Below are 7,710 nucleotides of genomic sequence, written 5' to 3'. Positions count from 1 at the left end.
AAAAAGGATCAAAGGAAACTATTGTCAACAAAGCATCAAAAATAAAACAGATATGTAAACCCAAATAAACAGGATGCCAGCTATCAAATTATTGAAAAGTAGTGATGACATCAAACATTGAAGAAATTGTTGTGGTTCTGCTCGCCGCGCTGGGAATTTGTGTTGCAGACATTTTGTCCCCTGTCTAGGTGACATCCTCAGTGCTTGGGAGCCTCCTGTGAAGCACTTCTGTGACGTTTCCTCCGGCATTTATAGTGATTTGTATCTGCCGCTTCCGGTTGTTAGTTCCAGCTGTCCGCTGCAGTGGCCGATATATTGGGTCCAGGTCGATGTGCTTATTGATTGAATCTATGGATGAATGCCATGTCTCTAGGAATTCCCTGGCTGTTCTGTTTGGCTTGTCCTATAATAGTAGTGTTGTCCCAGTCGGACTCATGTTGCTTGTCATCTGAGTGTGTGGCTACTAAGGATAGCTGGACACCAACTAGCCACAAAACAACATGACCAGCTATCCTTAGTAGCCACACACTCAGATGATAAGCAACATGAATTCGACTGGGACAACACTACTATTATAGGACAAGCCAAACAGAGAACAGCCAGGGAATTCCTAGAGGCATGGCACTCATCCACAGATTCAATCAATAAGCACATCGACCTGGACCCAATACACCGACCACTGCAGCGGACAGCTGGAACTGACAACCGGAAACGGCAGAAACAAACCACTACAAATGCCGGAGGAAACATCACAGAAGCGCTTCACAGGAAGCTCCCAAGCACTGAGGATGACACCTAGACAGGGGACGAAACGTCTACAACACAAATTACCAGCTCGGCGAACAGAACCACAACAACGAGCACCCGAGCTACAAATCTTCTCCAAAACGTTGAAGAAATTCTCCAGACTCAGACCTTGAGCATTGACAAACTTTATTGCATGATATCATGGGGAGCACACGTTTCCTTAGTACAGTCTGGTGGTTCTCCAAAGTGTTCCAGGTCGCCACAGATGCTGCGCTGACAGTTACTCAAACAGACACAAAACCACAAGATAGTCACTAGATGGCATATATGAGCAGAGTCCAGAGGCCGGCCTTGCCAAATATTGCATATAACGAGGTATCATTCTCAGACTTTGAGTCAATGCACACTCTAGATACTATATTCGCCCATTGATAGCATCTGACTGGGTTGCACTTTTGCACAGCAGATAGCAGATAAACAGTTCATGAGTTATGTGGGAAAAACAGAATGTTCTAGCAGGCTAGGGGCCACCCAAGACAAGGGGCCAAGCTAGGCGAGAGCAATATCATGACTGACCAAACTGGCTGAAAAACAAGCAGGCCAGCAAAAAACAGTTTCCACACCAAAGTACAACACAGGGATGGTTTTGCAATTACGATTTTCACATTTAAACTCAAGTAGCATCAGAAATGTAACAAGTAAATTAGAAAGACCTGACATTCACTCAAAAACATGGAAAAATGCCTGCATGTGATCTGGATACAAAAAGCAGGACCAATCCTGTTCAGCTGATTTCTACCTCATCAGTCTACTCTCGATGACCAGGGTAGTGATGGAAGAGGCATCTACACAGCAATGATCTGCTCATGATGCTCACTTTGGGATCCACCAAAGTCACTCAATTCTGGGCCTCATTATAGCCTTGGTTCAAATATGAATAACAGGAGGTGAAAGTGACTGCCTGTGATATCCGAGTGCATTTGGCTGAGTGTGGCATCAAGAATCTCTGCAAAAACACTGGAAGGGAATCAGGGGGCAAAATCTCTATTGGCTGGAGTCTTATCTGGAATAATGGAAGATGGCTGTAAGGTTATAGGTCAATCATCCCAGTCCCAAGTCATCTCTCCAAGCATTCATCAGGATGATGTCCTGGGCACTATCATCTTTGACTGCTTCATCAATGACTTTCTTTCCATCATAAAGTTAGAAGTGGAAGGATTCACCACTATTGCGAATGTTTAGCACCATTTGCAAGTTCCCCTCCAAGCCACTTATCATCCTGATTGGAACTACAGTCAACTCCCGGGTTGTGAACAGATTCTGTCCTGAAGTCTGTTCGCAATTCAATTTATCCACAAGTCAGAGCACAATGCAGGACAAGATAAAATAGCCGTTCATAAGTATGAGGAGAAGTCTGTATGTCGGATGTTTAAAATTACAATTAAAATATGCCTGGAGAGGATCACGTTCATAAATTCGAGGACTTTCTTAAATTGAAGACCTGTTGTATATCATTGTTTCTTGACTCTGGCCAGTAATTAACTCAATTTCCTGCTCAGGATAGAATATTGTATTCTCACCCTAACACCTCATTGTTTAAATATTACAATAGCGCAGCATGTTGCTAACCAGTAGTTAGTATGTGATAAGTAATGCAGGTGCATCCTCTTTGCTGGGCAGTAGTTACTACACAAATCCATTTAGATTCATTCATGGGATGACGGCATCGTCAGCTCTCGACCAGCATTTGTTGTCCATCTCCAAATGCCTTTGACAAGTTGGTGGTGAAGTGCTTTCTTGAATCATTGCAGTCAAGATGTTTAATGACATCAACAGTGTCGTTAAGGAGGGAGTTCAAGATTTTGTCTCAGCGACACTGAAGGAACAGCGATATATTTCCAAACCAGTATGATGAATAGCTTGGAGGGGAACTTGTGAGCAGTGGTGATCGTGTGTACCTACTGCCCTTGTCTTTTCGATGGAAATGGTCATGGGTTTGGAAGGTGCTGTCTAAAGAGCTTTGATGAATTTCTGCAGTGAACTTGTGAGATGGTACACACTGATGCTCCTGTGTGCTGCTTGTTGAGGGAATGAATGGTGCTCATGGTCGATAGTTTGCCTATAAATAGCCTGCTTTGGCCTGGGTCGAATCAAGCTTTTTGAATATTGTTGAAACTACTTTTATTGAAGTAAGTGGGAAGCATTCTATCGCAGTCCTGACTTGTAGATGTTGGGCAGGCTTTGAGCACCAATAGAGGGATAACTAATTGCAGGATTCTTAGTTTCAAAAATGTTTTTGTAGCCATAGGAATTACAAAGCCAGTCCAATTCAGTTTCTGATCAATATGAACAATGAGGATGTCAATTTAATGATAAGGATGCCATGAATGTCAAAAGGAGATAGATCGATTTTCTCTTGGTGAAGGTGGTCAGTTCCTGGCACTTGTGTGGCATGAATGTTGCTTGCTGCTTATGAACCTAAACCTGGATATTGGTCAGATCTTTGGAAGGAATTGCTGTTTGTAGACAAACACGTGAACCAATTGTGAGTAACAAATACAGCCAATCAAATCTTTCTTTTGGGTAAATCTTTAGCCTATCTTACTGTCTCTCCCTACAGTATGACTTTGGCATCGTTTTCCTCATCAGGAAAGGCAGATGCAAAGTCCTCCTCTCCTGTCTGCTCCCTCTGCCAACTTGCATAGATCCGAATTTTGTTCCTCATTACATCCTGTCAATGTTGCTACCCTTTTAATATTTGTTGATGACTCTTAACTTTCTATCCCCTCCATATTTAGTTACAAGCCTCTGAGAAAAGAACAGGTTTGGAAATGAACCTACTTTTCACAGGTTCTGAAGAAGGGTCATTGGACTTTAAAAATTAAGAACATAAAACATAGAACAGTACAGCACAGGAACAGCCCCTTCAGCCCTCCAAGCCTGTACTGAAAATGATGCCATTCAAAACTAATCCCATCTTCCTGCACATGGGTTCATATCCCGCTATTTCCTGCTTGTTCATACATTGTATAAAATGTTGCTATCTTATCTGCTTCTAATACCTCCTCTAGCAGCGTGTTCCAGGCATCCACCACCCTCTGTGTAAAAAACTTGCATTGGGCAGCTGCTTTATACTTACCCCGTCTCACGTCAAACCTATGTTTCCTCACATTTGACTTTTCCAGTCTATCCATGTCTCTCATCATTTTATATACTTCTATCAGGTCACCCCTCAACCTCTGACACTCTAGTGAAACCAATCCAAGTTTGTCCAACTTTTCCTTGCAGCTAATACACTTCAATCCAGGCAATGTCCTGGTAAACCCCTTTTGAACTTTCTCAAAGCATCTACCTCCTTCCTATAGTGTGCTGAGCACACAATACCCAATTGTGACATAATTACATTTTATATAACTTTAACATTACCTCCCAATCAACAAAGGTAATATGCGATACGCCTTCTTTACCACATTATACACTTGCGTTGCCACTTTCAGGGACCTATGGACTTGTATCCCAACTTCCCTCTGTATTTAAATGCTCCTAAGGGTTCTTCCATTTACTGTAATCTTTCCTCTTGCATTTGATCTTCCAAAATGCATCACGTTACACTTGTCCAGATTCAACTTCATTTGTCATTTGTCCGTTCAACTTTCCAACTGATTTATATCCTGCTGTATTCTTTGACAACCTTCCTCATTATCCACAACTCTACCAAACTTCAGGTCATTAATTTTGCTTTTCTCTCCAGAAATGCTGTTGGACTTGCTGAGTTTTAACCAGTGTGGTCTGAGTTCATTTCAGAATTCCAGCATCTGCAGTTTTCTCTTGGTTGACTGTGTGCTTGGAAAAATAACAATTAAATAAATGCTTCAAGGTACTTTCGAAAACAATTGCTCTCTTCCACTGTGGCAACTTTTAAGTAGATTAGATTTCCTACAGTGTGGAAACAGGCCCTTCAGCCCAACAAGTCCTCTGACGAGCAACCCACCCAGGCCCATTCCCTTACGTTTACCCCTGACTAATGCACCTAACACTACAGGCAATTAGGAAAGCCAATTCACCTAACCTGCACATCTTTGGACTGTGGGAGGAAACCAGAGCACCTGGAGGAAACCCACGCAGACACGGGGAGAGTGTGCAAACTCCACACAGACAGTTGCCCAAGGCTGGAATTGAACCCGGGTCTTTGATGCTGTGAGGCAGCAGTGTTAACCACTGAGTCACCGTGCCGCCCTCTATACGTGGATTACTTATGATTGAACAGGACTTACAACATTAAAAGAATCTGTTCTGCCCAACCAGTCCATGGTTGTTTGTATTCTACTTAAACTGTCTCGCATTTCTCCTTATCTAAATCTACCATGTGACTAATAATTTCCTTCCCCATCATTTGTTATTTAGTTTCTCATAAGGTGCATCTATATTATTCAGTTCAACCACTTCTTGCCGAATAATTGAGGAATCCATATTGGATTTCTTGGTGACTAATTTTTTTTTATTTGCATGTTGCCATCACTTAATGCCCATCCCTAATTGTCTTTATTGAGTTGACTTCTTGCTATCTGTGTATAATGCCATTTGGGAGGGAATTTCAGGATTTTGATTCAGTAACACTGAAGAAACGGAATATATTTCCAAGTCAGGATGGGGAGTGAATTGGAGGGGAACTTGTCAGGGATGGTATCCTTGTCCTTCTGGATGGAAGTGGTCATGTATTTGGAAGATGCCATCTAAGGAACTTTGGTGAATTCCTGCAGTGCATCTCGTAGATAGTACACACTGCTGCTCCTGAGCATCAGTTGTGGAGGGAATGGATGCTTGTGGATGTGGTGCCAATCAAGCAGGCTGCTTTGTCCTGGATGGTGTTAAATTTCTAGAGTGTTGTTGGAGATGCACCCATCCAGGCAAATGGGAGTATACCAGCACACTGCTGACTTGTGCCTGGTAGATGGTGGACAGGCTTTGGGATATCAGGCGATGTTGATTGCCACCAACAATGCAAGAGGAAACTCTGTCTGCCCCCACTCAAAACCTTTCACAATTATAAAATCTCCATTGTGTCAGATCGCAGTCTTCTCTTTTCAAGAGTGGAGACATCCAGACTGTCAATATTTGAAAGTAACAACCTTTGAAACCTTCTCTGCGTGCTCCCAGTGCGTCTATATCCTTCATATACTGTGGAGATTGGAATTGCATGCAGTTCTCTAAGTGTGGCCCAGCTAATATTCTAATGCAGCCATTCTTCTATAAAACGATGACTGTGTTCTTGTGCAAGCCCGCATTACAGAAGAATCGCATGTTACTAGCGGCACTTAAAGTGTTGACGCTACAATTGCGTTACAGCAAACACATGTTTTAAAAGTCTGCACTTTAGAAACAATGTCCCTAATTTGTCAATAGCATTGCAATGAATTTACATTGATGAAATGGGCATTATAGCAGAATAATGTGTATTCTAATGTTCAATATATTTTAGCATAACTTTCCTGCTTTATAATTTGGTCTCTCAAGAAATGAACTAAATGCTTTGGGTTTTTTTTAAATGGCATTTCTAACCTGTGACACAACTTTTAAGTGTTGATGTATTTGTACTCAGATGTCCTCAAACCCACCAAGACTTGCACTTCCCAGTTAATAATCAACCTCTGTACACTTCTTTCCAGAAGGCACTGTCACAGATATACCTGTGCTGAACTTTATTTGTTAACGAATTGTGGGTCATTAACACCTTCCTGTAATTTGCTTCACTCCATCTTGGAATTGACTATCAGCCCCACCCATCAATTTATTAAAATTTTAGAAACTTTGTAAATTTTTGAGTTCAAAATGTTAGATGTAAAATCTTACCTGTGAATATTTGTTGACTTATCGTGAATATTGACACTTTCTCATCTCCATATTTTAGGCTGGAGCAGAAGATATACAAGATTTTAATAATTGCCAATTCTAACTTAAAAGTCTTGAAAATTCTGTTATATGACACTCCTATCGCTAACTTCTATTTCTGTTTTTTGCCCTTTGTCTCTGATATTTTTATCAATAAGAAATCATACATTCCTGCAAAGAAAAACACAGGATATTTCATCTTGAATCTCCTACTGCATCATCCTGGAGACTAAGTTTTAATTTTTGGAGACCCGTGGGCTATCTTGAGGATTTGATAACACCATTTTGAAGTGTAAGTGAGTTACTTTTACCTTACCAGCATTTGCCAAATGAGGGCTCTTTTCATTTCAGAAGGAAGAATTGAGGGGTAACAGATTGTGAAAGTATTTGAGGTGGAAGCCAAGAGAAAGGCAGTTCCTTACAGAAGGAATCAAAACTATCATACATTTTGTCAGGAAGAATGCAGAAGCAGATATTATATAAAGGGATGAAAGCAAAGAAATAAAGCAAAATAGTGTGCATGCTGGAAATCTGAAAGAGAATGCTGGAAAAACTCAACAGGTCTGGCCGCACCTGTGGAGAGAGAAAGAGAGTTAACATATCGAGTCCAATATGACTTTTCTTTAGCTGAAACCAGGCAATGCTTCTGGACAGGTAGATCTTGGTGTTTTCGACATGAATTGTACAAAGTTTACCATGTAGGTGCAGCAGGTAGACAAGTAGAATGTTAACCTATATTGTATTATCAGAGGGCAGTTAAGCCTTGCCAGGACCATGCCAAAGGGCAATTAAGAGTACAATTACATTGTTTTGGGTCTGGAGTCACGTGGAGGCGAAACCAGATAACAAAAACATCTTTTCTTCCTTAAATTGCATAAGTGAACAAGATAGATTTTTAATGATGGTTATCTGGTCATGACAAGACTGGTTTTTAATTCCAAATTTTTATTGAATTGAAATTTTAACATTTGCCCCATTTTGGAATTTGGAGCATATTTCCAGACCTTTAGCTAAGAGGCTCAGGACTCCTAGTCCATTGATTTTGCCATTACACCACTCACCGCTCCTTAAAGT

The sequence above is a fragment of the Chiloscyllium plagiosum genome, chromosome 12, assembly GCF_004010195.1.
Source record: "Chiloscyllium plagiosum isolate BGI_BamShark_2017 chromosome 12, ASM401019v2, whole genome shotgun sequence".
NCBI lineage: Eukaryota > Metazoa > Chordata > Chondrichthyes > Orectolobiformes > Hemiscylliidae > Chiloscyllium > Chiloscyllium plagiosum.
The sequence above is the reverse complement of the archived record's forward strand: the minus strand, read 5'-3'. Positions refer to the sequence as shown.